We start from the raw sequence: 16483 nt of genomic DNA, 5'->3' as shown, positions 1-16483 counted from the left end.
CATTTTTTACGGACAGACAAAATCTTTGACGGAATTTTTATAATTTTTTGTACTATAATATCCATAGTTACATTATTGTGCATATTCGAACATCCTTAGTGAAATAACATACTAATCACTTAAAAACGTATAAAGGTGAAAAATTATTATCAATCAAGTAACTTGAATGGGAAGCTGGAAGAAATCTCTGTCTAGCATTTCCAATGTAACTTAATTTATTATTACTTTGTAACTACAATTTTTGGTACATGAATAATAAAAATAAATAAAATAACTTTAAGATATGTATTAAGCCATCCAACCGCAATTTCACCAACTGAAATGATAATAGAAACTAAACTAAGCAACAAATTTTAATTTATACGCAGATTGGTCCCATAATAAGACCCTTGTACAATTATAAACACGAAACTGTCATTGTAATAAGTTTAGGTTTAAGTTTAATAAACATGAATTATTAAACTTGAAAACAGCTATGATTCGTGAAATAAACTGGCGTACATTACGCGACCGAAAGTGATGAACATCGGCCTTTAGAATGACATATCATCTTTGCAGAGCGTTGTCTCTGTCACTCATACCGATATGACGCTTTGTCGGTCTCAACGACCGAGACAGTGCTCTACGAATCAGCTGTCTCCTTCTAAAGATCGATGTTCATCACTTTTGGTCGCGTATTGTACCCTACGCGTTCCCAACCCAAAAAAAACTGGTCAAGTGCGAGTCAGACTCGCACACTAAGGGTTCCATACCAACCAAGAAACCTCAAACCAGTATAATAATCACCTGCAAGGAAAAACAACGTAACTCACTTTTTAGCGATTTTGAGTTACAATCATATTCATAGTGAACAAAAAATGCTGCTTTTTTGCGCTCACTTGACTAAATAATTTACTAATCTTTGGTGTTCAGACACGTTTAGTTACTAAATTACTTGCTTCTCAACTAAAATACTACAGTAGTCCGAACTAGGCTTAAAGAGATATATTTTTCCATCGCAACTCTAATACAAAGATATTTGTTGTAGGTACCAAGATCAATCGGCCTCATCGGCGTTTTATAGGTCCACTTATTCTTGCTATTGTGCTACTTTGCTCATTACGTTCCAATCTACTCGCAGATTAATTTGAATTTCTTGTGGTTAATTTATTTATGCAATCACACTTTTGCCTTTCACGTAAATGAAACTGTAGTGATGTAATTTTTTGGAAGAAGTATTTATTACTAGCTGATGCCCGCGACTTTGTCCGTTTGGAATTAGTTTTTAAAAATTCCGTAGGAACTCTTTGATTTTCCGGGATAAAAAGTAGCCTATGTCCCTCTCCAGATCTTTATCTATACCCATGCAAAAAATCATGTCAATCCGTTGCACCCTTGCGACGTGGTTGAAGGACAAACCAACAAACCAACACACTTTCGCATTTATAATAAGGGTACTGATGCAATCACCCTTTTGCCTTTTCCCTAAATGAACTGTAGAGATTTAATTTTTTGGAAGAAGTATTTATTATTCTAGGAATCTAGGTACAGCGCATAGTAAGGTCTTGGACTGTAGTGATTTATAGTAATAAAATGAAGTGATTTTTTGTATAGCGGTAGTTTATGGGACTAGAATCTATTATTAAAGAGAATAATTTTAAAAAAAAATCAATTGCAAGTTAACCCTTAACTGCGATTTCACCTGATCATAAGTTCTGATGCAGTCTAAAGTGGTAGCTGGTCAATTTGCAAGGGGTAACTATGACTCTTTTATTAAATCCATCCCATATCGGTATCGTACCGGAACGCTAAATATTTTGGCGGCACGGCTTTGCTGGTAGGGTGGTAACTTGCCACGGCTAAAATACAATAAAGAGGACATAATTTAGCTTGTTTTTATAGGCTACTTCTCAAATTCAAATACAGCTGTGATGGCCTAGTGGTTAGGACGTCCGTCTTCTAATCGGAGGTCGGGGGTTCGATCCCGGGCCCGCAACTCTAACTTTCCGGGGTTATGTGCGTTTTAAGTAATTAATTGTCACTTGCTTTAACGGTAAAGGAAAACATCGTGAGGAAACCTGCATACCTGAGAGTTCTCCATAATATTCTTAAAGGTGTGTGAGGTCTACCAATCCGCACATGGCCAGCGTGGTAGACTATGGCCAAAACCCTTCTCACTCTGAGAGGAGACCCGTGGTCTGTAGTGAGCCGGCGATGGGTTGATCATGATGATGATCTCAAATACATAATTTGAATCACTGTCAGCTGGACCCTTGTCTTAGTATCCTAGAGGGAAAAAACCTAAATCTTTTAGGTCATCAATAAATGTCCTAAACGCGGTGTCGGCGCGTTGATGGATGCTAGGTTTCTCGAATGAACCATGTGAATATTGAAATCGATCCGTATACAAAAGAAACGAAAGCAAAGTAGATTGATAGGCTGAATAAAGAAACTACTATGATGAAATAATGTAATGCTGCAGAACCTCAGTAAAATTATGGACCAAAAATATCTCACTGTGCGAACTCGCTCCAAAAAAAAAGGTAATCCCATTTTAAACATTCAGTAATTACACCTTGTTACAAATTTTCTTAAACTGTGAAATGAAAAATTCCCAGAACACAGCTTCGTACTTTATTCTGAAGTGTTTCGGGGCACTTGTCCGACCGCCGACGATTAGCGAGGAATAAGTTAAGCTAAAAAAGTTAAGTTCTTTTAATGATTTTAAGCTTATTTCGTGGTTTAACGACATATGTTAAGGTATTTTTTTTTATTTATTTAATACTAGCGACTTCGTAAGCGTGGATTTAGGTTTTTAAAAATCCCGTGGGAACTCATAAATTTTCCGGGATGAAAAGTAGCCTATGTCCTTCCCCTGGATATAAGCTAACTCTGTACCAAATTTCATCAAAATCGGTTGAACGGTTGAGCCGTGAAAAGCTAGCAGACAGACAGACAGAAAGACAGACAGACAGACAGACACACTTTCGCATTTATAATTTTAGTATGGATAATGCACACGTAATATAACAATTTATATCTCGCCGAAGGGGTTGAATTTTCAAAAATCCTATCTTAGCGGATGCCTACGTCATAATAGCGATCTGCATTACAAATTTTAGACTTATCCGTCCAGTAGTTTGAGCTGTGCGTTGATAGATCAGTCAGTCAGTCAGTGAGTGAGTCAGTCAGTCAGTCAATCAGTCAGTCACCTTTTCCTTTTATATATTTAGATTATCGATTGTACGTTTATGGAGCGATAAAATAGTCGATTGCTAGTCGCTTCCTCGTCAGCAGTGGAACAAGTGCCTTAATCTCAAGTGTTTCGGGTCTAAAAGACCCTTGGAGAAATGAAAATCGTATAACATCGCCGAGGGAAAAATTCACGCGAAATTGTTATACGCGGAAGTAAAAAAATTGGTTTTTCTTTTGTTTTTTTTAATACTCTAGAACAGGCTTGATATAGTGAGGAAAAATCCTGTGTTGATATTTTGCCATAGATTCGCCTCCAAAAGTTCGCAAGTGCATGGTAGGCTAAGTGTGGGATTAAAAAGTGTTATTTCTTGTACGACGGTACTGAACCCTTCGTGTGCGAGTCCGACTCGCACTTGAATGGTTTTTTAATTCTATTGTTGTTCCCAGCAGTTAAATAGTCGCGTCTGACCTACGATGCAGTGTGAGCTCGTGCATGTATTGTTCCACGTATACTGTGTACAAATGTAGCACTCACACTAATGCAGATGGCAAATGTGGGGTGCGGCGTTGGCTGGTGTGCTCCGCTTCCTCGCGTCGCGCGCCTCACTGAGGCCTACAAAATTCTATTGCGACGCGTTTTCCAGTTAACTTCAAGAACCACTATTTAATTCTAAATAGTTATCTCGACCTGTCGCGGATTATACTTAGGTATTTTAGAAATGAAACGCATTTATTCCGTCAGAGCATCTCGGGGGTATCGGAGGGTCCTTTAATCGCGCCAATAACGGAGATAAGCGAGCAGCCCCGCAGGACTCCAGAGCCGATTGAGAAAAAACCAATTGTACTGGATAGTAATTTAGTTAAGTAACACAGTTACATTGCGTTTAGGAATAGAACGTTTAAGAACAACAATTAGTAAAAGTAGTAGTAGTCGAAATTCCACGGATAAGTACGAACTACGAAGCGAATTGTCTCCTCTTCTGAGCACAACCTAATTTTAGAGTATTCGCATGCTCTTCTTACAAATGTAATATGAAAAGGACAGACACAGTTTGACAGTTCTAAATTTAATTTTTAGATGGTAATACCCGTGATTTTAGCGCGCAGTCGCGAACCTACTGTTTAAAATTGTATTGTGCACTAAAATTTAGAATCTTTAAATGTGAAAGTCATGTTCCGTTCCTTTTTTAGCATTAGTAAAAGGAGAAGGATGCAGATACTCTAAATTTAGTTTAGAGAGAGACTAGAGAATCGGGGCCAATTGACTGTAGTTATAAAATCACATTATTTTATTACCTACTACAGTCGAAGACCCTATTAATTAATATCATTTACTAGGAAATCTATACTAGGGAAGCTGTGATAGATAGTGGTTAGGACGTCCGCCTTCTAATTTTTTTTTATTTTTTATAAAGAATATTATCCATGTTAAATGACTAATATTCCCCTTTCCTCTCCAACTAAGCGTCAAGCTTGTGCTAGGAGTAGGTACGACAATAGTGCAACGGGCAGGGTTTGAACCGTCGACCTTTCGGTTTTCAGTCCACTCCTTTACCCGTTGAGCTATTCAGGCTTTATTTATATTATAACCGAGGTGTGTCATTACCCACAATTACAGCCTGGGGTCTCTAATCGAAGGTCGGGGGTTCGATCCCGGGCACGCACCTCTAACTTTTCGGAGTTATGTGCGTTTTAATTAATTAAAATTATATCACTTGCTTTACCGATGAAGGAAAACATTGTGAGGAAACCTGCATGCCTGAGAGTTCCCCATAATGTTCTCAAAGGTGTGTGAAGTCTACCAATCCGCACATGGCCACGCTGGCCATATGCGGATTGGTAGACTATGGCCAAAACCCTTTTCAGTCTGAGAGGAGACCCGTGCTCTGTAGTGAGCCGGCGATGGGTTGATCATGATGATGATGATGACTAGGAAAACATCGTAAGAAAACCTGCATTCCTGAGAGTTCTCCATAATGTTCTCAAAGGTGTGTGAAGTCTGCCAATACGTGCTTAGACATAGTGGTGGATAGCTTAAATTCTGAGAGGAGACCCGTCGTTAGTAGTGGGCTGAATTCATTATTAAAGAGAATAATTTTAAAAAATCATGATTTTCATTTATTTTTGACGACGTTGGGGTCCCAAGGTGCTGGAATGGCGACCTCGCACTGGAAGACGCAGCGTTGGAAGACCCCCCCACTAGGTAGACGGACGACATCAGACGAGTCGCTGGGAGCCGCTGGATCCAGGCGGCGCAAGACCGTGGCGTGTGGAACTCCCTACAAGAGACCTATGTCCGGCAGTGGACGTCTATTGGTTGATGATGATGATAATGATGATTCTTTATTAAAAAAATATATGAAAAGTCGCCTTACACCTACTTTTTCTCGTCGGAGTATGCCCATATTATGTATATTTATAACCACAATCACTCGGCCAAGAACGATCGAAGAAAAAGAACAATATTTTCGTATGGACTCCTGGCATGGTATTTCCGATTATACAAAAGTGCTTGTGTAGGAAGGGCACTAAGAAAATAATATTGCGTCGCACTTCCCCCTTACATGCATATAAACTTAAAATTTCCTTCCAACGACGAGAGCTTTCCATTTGCCTAATGTGTTTGTATTCTCCTTTCCGAAAATATTATAATATGAAATTGGTACGTTTTATTAAACAAATAGGGAAGTTCTGCGACTTTGGTCACACTATAAAGGGTGTAACCAGAACGGTAGCAAAAGGTATAGAGCCTCGATAGCTCAACGGTTAAAGGAGCGGACTGAAAACCGAAAGGTCGCCAGTTCAAATCCCACCCGTTGCACTATTGTCGTACCTACTCCTAGCACAAGCTTTACGCTTAATTGGAGGGGAAAAGGGAATATTAGGCAGCAATTAACTTGTCTAATATTCTTTATAAAAAAAAACTTAGCGTTATTATTATACTACCTAAACACAGTCCAATGCCAATAATCATTTGCCTTATCTTGTAGTTTTAGTGAGTTAGTATTTTTCAAACCCGCAATGTATAGCAAGCAAAACTTGGGTCAATGCCCCACCTACGGCATCACGCGGCATTGACTCCTATTTACGCGGAACATTCGTACATCGAACATGTGCAATTACATTATGAACTTTTTAAAAAAACAGGATTTTCTTATTTTTTTTTGCGTTTTTTTGTGGTTACATAATTAGTAATCATCAGTACCACCTGTCTTCGTTTTTGCTAGCGTTCTGGTTACACCCCGTATATTAGTCTGTTTAACACAACCTCTAAACTAAACAAAATCATCATCATCGACTCATCGCTGCGTCCATTATTGACCATGGGTTTCCTCTCAGAATGAGAAGGATTTACCAGGGTAATTAATATTAATACCAGGTAAATAAATTCCACCATGCTCGCCTAGTGCAGTTTGACAGACTTCATACACCTGTTATTTTATATATTGAATGATGTGAATAGTTATATTCACATCATTCATATAAAATAACTTGGTATTCATATCAATCGATTAAGTAACTTACAGAATATTCCTCTCACCGTCACGTAAGACAGTCGTCTGAGGCTATTAATACCTAATTTATGAGGGCCCTAACTCGGGCCATAACCGCGTTATCTGAGCGCGTTACTCAGAGATACTCCTTACTGCGACATTATGGTCAACCCTGAGCCGATATATTGCTTACCTTTTAGCGGATACGGCAGTAAGGATTTTTGATTTATATGGTGAAGAGTGATTTTCTTTCCTTGATATTTGAGCCGAAGTTGTCAAGTGTCATCCGTAAAAAAACGACTCCTCACGTACCAGTTTACAGTACACGGCAATAATTAATGTACATCGACCTTAAGAAGGAGATAGCACATTTGTAGAGCACTGTCCCTGTCGTTAAGACCGACAAAACGTCATATAAACGTCTATGAGTGACAGAGACAACGCTTTAACAAAGCCGAAATGTCATTCTAAATGTTTCACGTGACCCCTAGCCTAAATGATGATGTCTATTCAGGATCAAAACCGAGAGTTTCCTCACGCTAGTGCACTGAAATCAAAAAATCCTAGTCGTTTTATAGCCTACCTGGCGTCAAATGTAGCAGCTATAGTCAGATTTTTAAGTCCGTGGAATTCTGACGTTTCTTAATGTTACCACAGATAAAACAATTCCCACAAAAAAGAAAACTTTAAATATTGTACATCTATATATATAAAAGGAAAAGGTGACTGACTGACTGAATGACTGACTGACTGACTGACTGATCTATCAACGCACAGCTCAAACTACTGGACGGATCGGGCTGAAATTTGGCATGCAGATAGCTATTACGACGTAGGCATCCGCTAAGAAAGGATTTTTGAAAATTCAACTCCTAAGGGGGTGAAATAGGGTTTTGAAATTTTGAAGTCCACGCGGACGAAGTCGCGAGCATAAGCTAGTAGGTAAATAAATCAATTGCCGCATGTATGTAAGATCATCACTTGAAAACAAATCAACCGATTTGGCCGATTTTTTGTTGTTTTCGTAAAGAACAAGGTTTTTGTGAAATAATTCCTTAATAAATCCAGAATCCATTATCTAAGCGTGTACTTTTAGGCACATCATTAAAGATGATTAAAATTAAAAAGGAACTAAAAATAAACTTACAAATGTTCAACATATAAGTCAAGATTACGTCCTCAAATCAACCGATCCCATTGCTGCCAGTTTCCACTTTCCACTGTTAAAGATTGCAGCCTATATTTTTAGTGCGAAGTTATATCTTAGGACTTTTTATATTGATAGGGATTTAATGTACTTTGGGGTAAAATCGAACTTCAGGTGGTGGTCACACTGTGTTTCATACAAATAACTTTCCTGATGTATAAAAATGACAACGTCAGAATTCCACCGAATTAAAAATCAGAGTATAGTCAACTTACCATATAGCGCGTACATTTTAAGTACTCACTCGCCATTTTAGCTCTAAGTGTCAATGTAATTACATTGCTAAATATATAGCTAAAATGTGTTTCATGTCAAAAGTACGATTTTAGTCTTAGGTAACTTATAGAGTATTTTTCTTACCGTCACTTAACCATGGGGAAGTACATCTACGTATGTAAAAAAGGTGCAAATCACTTTGCGGAATATAAAATTAGTTTGAACAGTAACAACAACGAATTTCGTAATTAACTTCATACAAAACTACCACAACAATGAAATGGTTCGGTTCTAAAAATAGAACTCATCGATAGTTATGTATCGGAACTGGAAGCTGGAACATTAATTACAGTGAAGCCACAGAGTACAAAATTTTTAGAGCAGAGCAAAGTATAATAGTATAATAATATTGTAAATTGATCACTTGAAAAGAGCAACCGCCGAGTTTCTTGCTGGTTCTTCTTGGTGGGAATGGCATTTCGAACCAGTGGTAAATTAAACTTGTTGACGATTCAAAAGGACTTGTAAAAGTTTACTTGAATAAAAAAAAAATTCTTTTCTAATCTAAGAATGACTCTAATCTAAAAGTGAAAATGAATGAGCGGGTGGTTTCTAATGATAATGCCATAGGAAATTGGAACTGGTGTGCAAACACTGCACGAGCAGTGTCTAGTAGTGTGTGCCACTACGCATATGTTTGTGTGTGTGAGCACACAAGCGTAAGAGTCTGTCTTCACCTTTTTTAAATACGAATATAAATGACCTTAGCCTATTTGGAGTTTTATAATCTTTGAAGCAAACTGTCAACAACTCAGTGATTCAATACTAAGTTTTAACGATGCGAACTCCAAGTTATAATTTAAATTCCCACTTCTATAAATCTTTGATCATCCAAAGCGCTGTATATCATCGATACGGAAAGTTCATATACTTTCCCATCATTAATTTATACATCACAATTATTTCGAAAATGTTTAATTTACAATATTATTATGACATGTACGCGCATTAGAGCGAGTCAAATCCACGCTTTTTTATCATTAAAAGTAATCTTCGATTGCATACTCTGGCGATACACGATCAAGGTTACCGTCAAGTTTGCAGCGGACTTGAAGCGGCGTCCAGTCAACGGATAGCCGTACTGGACACCACTGCAAACTTGACCGGTAAACTTGAACGTGTATTACCAGCGAAATGCTTTCTCTAGGGCTTATGTACTCAGTGGACGTAACCGACTACCGGCCTGCGTCAGGTGCAATATTGATGAACGCGAAATACTATGTCTCGTGCGGTCTTGAGATAAATCGCGTGCCATTTACAAATCTATAAACAAATTCCATTAGGTAGTGATTTCCATTATATAGTAATTTTACGTAACTATGATACCCTGGCAGTGGCGTGCAGGTCATAGAGACATAAATGCACTGCTTACCCCAGTTGTAATGGCTCAATGCATATTTTTCATTATGACCTGCCAGTAAATAGGTTCCTACCTAACTAATGCTTACCCTGGCTTCAAACACTGTGCACGCCACTGTACCCTGGTAGTTAAAACTTCAGCCTACCATTTGGGGGTCTGGAGTTCTTTTTTTTTAATTTTGTGAAATAAGCTTGCACTTCAAGACAATCATGCCTAATAAAAACTCCGACCAACATATTATACTTCATCATTGCAATGAGGTCTAGGCAAAGAAGTTGGAAGTACTACTATGGGTCTAGGTTAAAGAGCGCTTGCCTAGAAGATGCCTATTCACTCTTGCCTTGAAAGTATTTGAGTTATAATTGGCAGGAAGTACCTCGATCTCAGTAGTTTGCCAGCGATGCGTCGAGATAGGTTAAGACGTATTAATTTCAAAATTTTGCTCATTAATAAGATCTGCGGTATACATTTCAAATTACTAGCTACTTTGCCTATTGTTTCCTAAAACAGCTGCTTTATACAAACTTGTGGTTCCTTAAAGTTCTAAAACTCAAATAATAATTTAATTCTGTTCTGAGTTCTGAATATTAAGTTTTGTTTTTGTTGTTTTCGTCTTAATTATTAAGTTATTTTTGTAACGGAATATTTTAGCAAAATAAATAATATTTTGCCAGCTTTTTGCTTACAAATTGAAGTTTTGTTATAATATTATTTTGCTTGTGCCCTAGTAATAAGCAAGATATTTTTGTAAAGTACATAAGTAAGTAATAATGTTTTCGCAAATTTATTTTTATTTTTTTGTTTGTAAAATTAAGCCGCGTGGAGTTTAAATCATTTTCTTTTCTAATTTTCTAATAGACAAACAGCTAGACCTTCGTTATTTTATAAAAGTGTCTGACAGGGGTGTGCCAAGTATCTGGCAGTGCACGACGTGATTTCTAATACTATTCCGAAGAAAATATAAAAAAATAGACTTCATACTTTAACGTAAGATTTTTACACCTTTGTTACCTGTTATCTTCCAAAGCCACCATGATTCAAACTTCATAGTCGCTAATCGTTCTTCTCTGTACTGAGGACAACACACAAAGAAACTTTCAGCTTTTATAAAATAACAAAGATCTGACCCTCGCGGGCTCTCTCTAGGTATACATATATAACTCAAGACGGTATGTCATGTTACATTCGTATGTATTCACATAAGCCATACCTCAAACTTAAGAATTGCCTAATCACGGTTAACTACCAGAACACCAAATACAAACAAAACTAGCACTACAGACAGACAGTCAGATGGACAGACAGACACACTTTTTCATTTATAATATTAGTAATAAGAATAATTTGCGACAGGTCAAGGTGGCAATCGGGGTATGAAGCGGGGGACGTTCCGCACACCAGCACGTCACTCGCGCTCGCCCGCACCGAGTTAGCACGAGGACTGTGCGGGCGTGCGCCCCGTTCCCACCCTGGTTGCTATCTCGACCTGTCGCGTACTATAGTTATTTCATAGAAACCAATTATTTTGTCTCCCCTACCACAATGTACGCCAAAGCATTTATGCCGCGAATTGTTTATGAAAACCAAATAAAAACAAAACGGGCCATTTGTCATTATACAAAAGAATTAATTTTGGTGAGGGTGAGGGAGCTGTAAACTGCACGCATAAGAGTAGACATTATTATTTATATTAAACTAGCTGATGTCCGCGACTTTGTCCGCGTGGAATTAGGTTTTTCAAAATCCCGTGGGAGTTTGATTTTCCGGGATAAAAAAAAACCGGCCAAGTGCGAGTCAGTTCCGTACTACAGTCGTATTTTTTCGACAATTTGCACGATAATTCAAAAACTATGATGCATAAAAATAAATAAAAATCTGTTTTGGAATGTACAGGTATACCCACTTGATATACTTATCTCACTTCGAAAGTTGAAAATATTAATTATTAGTTCATGACCACAATTTAATTTTTTTTGTGTGATCTAACCCTAAGTTCACGGTTTTCAGATTTTTCCCCAAATGTCAACTATAAGATCTACCTACCTGTCCAATTTCATGATTCTAGGTCAACGGCAAGTACCCTGTAGGTTTCTTGACGAACAGACAGACAGACAGACAGACAGACAACAAAGTGATCCTATAAGGGTTCCGTTTTTCCTTTTGAGGTACGGAACCCTAAAAAGTAGCCTATGTCACTCTCCAGGTCTTTATCTATACCCATGCAAAAAATAACGTCAATCCGGTTGCGACGTGATTGAAGGACAAACCTACAAACAAACACACTTTCGCATTTATTATAAGGGTACTGATTTAAATTAATAATACACTTATTTTAACGAGACTAATATAACGCTTTCCCTTCCAAGTATGCGATAAGGATATGCAAGAGTATCTAGTAGGTAGGAAATGTCAAGTAGCAATAGTGCACTCGTGTGGTTTTGTTCACCTTTCATTTTCGACTATTTTATTATTTACCTATTTTGCAAAACTGTTTCTATATAATATCACCAACGATCACATGTCATCATATTTAAATTTTCAACCCGTTTCTACATGTACGAGTATGTCAATTAACTACTCATTATCAAATTTTATTATTTTAAACCAGTATTCAAACCTGCTCTTACTTTGGATTCCCCGAGTATAGATTTGCTTACTTGCAACTAGTGCAAAAAATTGGCTTTTATATTAATAATAATTTAGAAAAATAAACTGCAACGACAACATACAGAAAAAATAGACAAAGACATCAATTAGAGATTTACACTATGATCTCTGTATTCTAATTTTTGACCGACTGGTCTTGTACATCGGCAAAAGCGATCGTCAAGTACCGCTCGTCTCCTCAAAGAAGAGGTAGCGTACCCTTTTGGGGTGCTGTTATAAATCTAATTTAAGCGTATTAAAGCTGTCTTTTGGCTTATAAATCTCGAGCTTTTTGTTTATTTTTCCGAGCAATTCGCGACGTCGTCGCTTGACAGAGTGGCTTGAAGATATTTTTATTAGACTGTGTACTGAGCAGATAAAATCTAAATGTTTGTTGACTTGCATTATAATATTTTGTTTTTTTGGTTTCTTGCTTGTTAATCTATACTTCAGCAGTCAGGCTACAGCAGTCATAACAACCTTATTGTACCTCTCAACAAGGTTAACTTGCGGAGTGTACAGTGGTGTGTAGTGTAATTTCGGAATATTATAACGCTTAATGAGATTACGGAATTCAGATCCTGTAAATTGGGACCCATTGTCCACAATCACAGTCTCTGGAACACTATGGTTCAAAAATACAAAATTCTCTAGCGCTTTAACAACAGCGGCACCTGTGGCACGCCGTAACGGAAACAACATTGTATATTTCGAAAAACAACACGTCACCACAAAAAGAAATGTAAATCCTGATTTAGACCTAGGCAAAGGTCCGACTAAATCAGCCGAAATGACCTGAAAAGGTCTCTCGCAGACTTTAGGCTTCCCTAGCAGACCTGGATTGGCTGATGTCGTGTGTTTATACGCAGAGCAAGTATCACAATTCTTAACGTACTCAACCACGTCCTTATACATACCACGCCAAAAATATCTGAGGGATAATCTGCGATGAGTTTTGAACACACCAAAATGACCTGCAGTTGCGTCTGCATGGTTTTGTTGCATAATTCTAAGGATGTCGTTCTTGTGGACTACCTCTTTCCAGTCGAACTCACTGAGAAGCTGGTATTTACATTTACTGTAACGATATAGTTTATCGTTCAAAATACAAAAATTCGGAAAATTTGCTGGATTGATTTTACAGCCATTAAATGTTTTGTCATACCAGTCATCTACCAAAACTTGTTGACTAGAGTTATCATTACGATCACCAACTACATCTACGTGTATGAGTCTCGACAAGGTATCCGGAACTACATTATCACAACCCTTCCTATGTTCGATAACAAAATTATACTGTGATAATCTACAACCCCATCTGGCGAGTCGTCCTGAGGGATTTTCTAAATTTAAGAACCACTTTAGGGATGCATGGTCTGTGATAATTGTGACTGGCTTGGAACCAAAATAAGCCTGAAATTTCTCCACTGCAAAATCACAGCTAGAGCCTCGCGTTCCGTCGCGCTGTAATTCCTTTCGTTTTTATTTAGGCTCCTACTGACATACGCAATGGGATGATCGCAACCATCGGTTCTTGCGTTAGCATACCGCCAACACCATATGCAGAAGCATCACAATGTATTTTGAATGGTTTTTCAAAATTCGGTACCGCAAGAACAGGTGCGGTTACCAACGCATTCTTCAATGTATTAAATGCTACCTCTGCCTGTTCGCTCCACTCAAATTTAGGTGCGTTCTTTCCTTTACTCGTTAGTCTATTGAGTGGTGCAGCGATGGTTGAAAAATTCCTAATAAAGCGCCTGTACCAAGAACAAGTGCCTAGGAAAATCTTTACCTCCTGTGCAGTTTTTGGGGTCGGAAAGTTCAAAACTGCGGCAACTTTTTCAGGATCTGTGCGTAAACCAAATTCATCCACTATATACCCTAAATATTTCAAAGAGTTTCTAAAAAAATTACATTTTTCAAAATTTATGGATAGTTGAGCCATTTTTAGTTTATCCAGAACTCTGTTTAATAAAATTAAATGGGTTTCAAAATCAGCAGAACAAATAACAATATCATCTATATAACAAAATACTATTCCATTTTCAATATCACTACAAAAATTTTGATTAAATAACTGGTCCATTAACCTCTGCTGTCGTGCTGGTGCACCGCATAGGCCAAACGGCATGACTTTAAATTTGAATAACCCTCTACCAGGAACTGTAAAACTGGTTTTTTCCTGAGAGTCGTTAGCTAACGGAATTTGCCAGAAACTTGAACTTAAATCAATCGATGATAAAAACCTTGCCTCTTTCAAGCTATCTAGAATTTGTGGAATGTACGGTATTGAGTATGAATCCCCCTTTGTCACTGAATTTAATTTCCTGCAATCTAGGCAAAATCTCCAGTCTCCATTTGCCTTTTTCACTAAAATTGCTGGGTTATTCCAAGGGCTTTCACTCGGAGTAACTACGTCCATTTCCAGCATCCTATCTAACTCTTTACTTAAAGCTTCCTTCTTTTTCGGGAGAAAGTGGATATTGTTTTATTTTTATTGGCAAGGCATCACCGGTGTCAATAACATGTTCAATTAATTTTGTTCTACCCAATCCAATTTTCTCTGAAGAAATATCTAAAAATTTATTTACTACAGACTGGGCTAATTCTTTCTGTTGAGATGATAAGTTTTCAAAAGAAGTGATGGTATGAATTTGTTTATTATCAATCGCACAAATATTGTAAAATTGAGAAGGTGCCTTAATTAATTCTAAATTATCAAAAATGCCAGGGGCTAACTGAAATGTTTTCCAAAAGTCACAGCCAAAAATAACATCCGCTATTATAGAGGGTACTACAAAAAAAATTTATTATGTGAGTTACGGAATTATAAGTAATCGGAATAAACATATAACCCATGCAATCAAGTTTGTCTCCATTTGCCACTGAAAATGTGGTATCAATACTGCTATGCAATTTATAACCGAATCTCAAAAAAACCTTGTGCGCCTGGTTACCCAAAATTGACGCGCAAGCACCGGAATCTAGTAAACCTGTAATCTCAAAACCGTCAACAAAAACCTTTAAATATGGCCTAAAGTCTCGTTTATCCACTGAATACAGAACTGTGTCAGGTAAAAGGGATGTTTTGTTGTTAATGACCAAGTTCTTTACTTGTGTCTCTGCACAGTTCTTACTAATTAGTTTTTTGAATTTTTGTCCGGAGCGGGTTTACTAGTCGCCTTTTTACTACAACTTGGACATGTCTTTACTGTAAAGTTCTGACGTCCACACGAAAAACATCTAATAAATTTCGGAACTGTCCTGCAAAATTTAAAGGAATGGTTACCCTTGCCGCACTTGTAACATAGTTGTTTATTTGTTTTCGAAAAATCAGTGCCTTTACTTGTATCACCTTAGGTGCAGGTGTGACTGAAAGTGTGTTTATCTGTTTTGTCACTTGTTTGTAAGCAAACTCTGAACTTAAAGTTGCCTTACTGTTAGTAGGCTCAGAAAATAAGGCGGAACGCTGCCTCGCAGCCTCTAGTTTGCGACACTTTTCCTTCAACATTGCGACAGACTTAATGTCAACAAGAGCTAATTGTTCTGAGTAAAAGGGCGAATATTATGTAATAAAATTTGTAACTTTTGTTCTTCGGAAAGTGGTGTTGACAACCTTGAAAACATGCAAAACATTATAGCGAAATAGATAGACACAGGTTCTTCAGAGCCTTGTGTTCTTGCTCGAATTTCACCTAGCAACCTGTAGTCATAATCTACTGCATCAAATTCCTCTAAAAATAAAGTTTTCAATTCTGACCAAGACGAAACTTGACATTTGTTGCCTCTGTACCATAACAATGCTCGGCCTGTAAAAAGATGAAATGCAGAAACAAATAATTTTCCATCTGAAACGCCATAAGATCTTTTATATTCCTCAACGCGTTCGATGAAACTGCGCGGATCACCCTGTCCGTTGAAATTTAACTTCCACTTGGCAACATTTTATCACCAGTGCAGTCAACGGCGGTACTCTCGGAATCCAGTGATTCGTCGTGAGACGACTCATTGTCAGCATCTAATCTGGAAATCAAACTCTGCAACTTTGTATGTAATTCACTCTTCCTACTTATTAAGCTGAGTTCGGAACACTGTATTCTCAAAATTCTAAAGTACAAATGTGAAGCTAAAGCTTAGACCTACAGAGGGCATGTCTATCTTTAGTGTCAGAACACTTTTTTAATAAATCTTCTAAGTCTTGAAGTTTTTTAGTAATAACCCCTAACTCACTTTCAGAAGAGAAATCTGTCTCTAAAATTGATTCAGAAGGAATTTCCTGAATTAATTGTTTTAACTGTTTCTTTAAACCTAGCACTGTAGGTG

Source organism: Maniola hyperantus, chromosome 15 (genome assembly GCF_902806685.2).
Source record: "Maniola hyperantus chromosome 15, iAphHyp1.2, whole genome shotgun sequence".
NCBI lineage: Eukaryota > Metazoa > Arthropoda > Insecta > Lepidoptera > Nymphalidae > Maniola > Maniola hyperantus.
The sequence above is the reverse complement of the archived record's forward strand: the minus strand, read 5'-3'. Positions refer to the sequence as shown.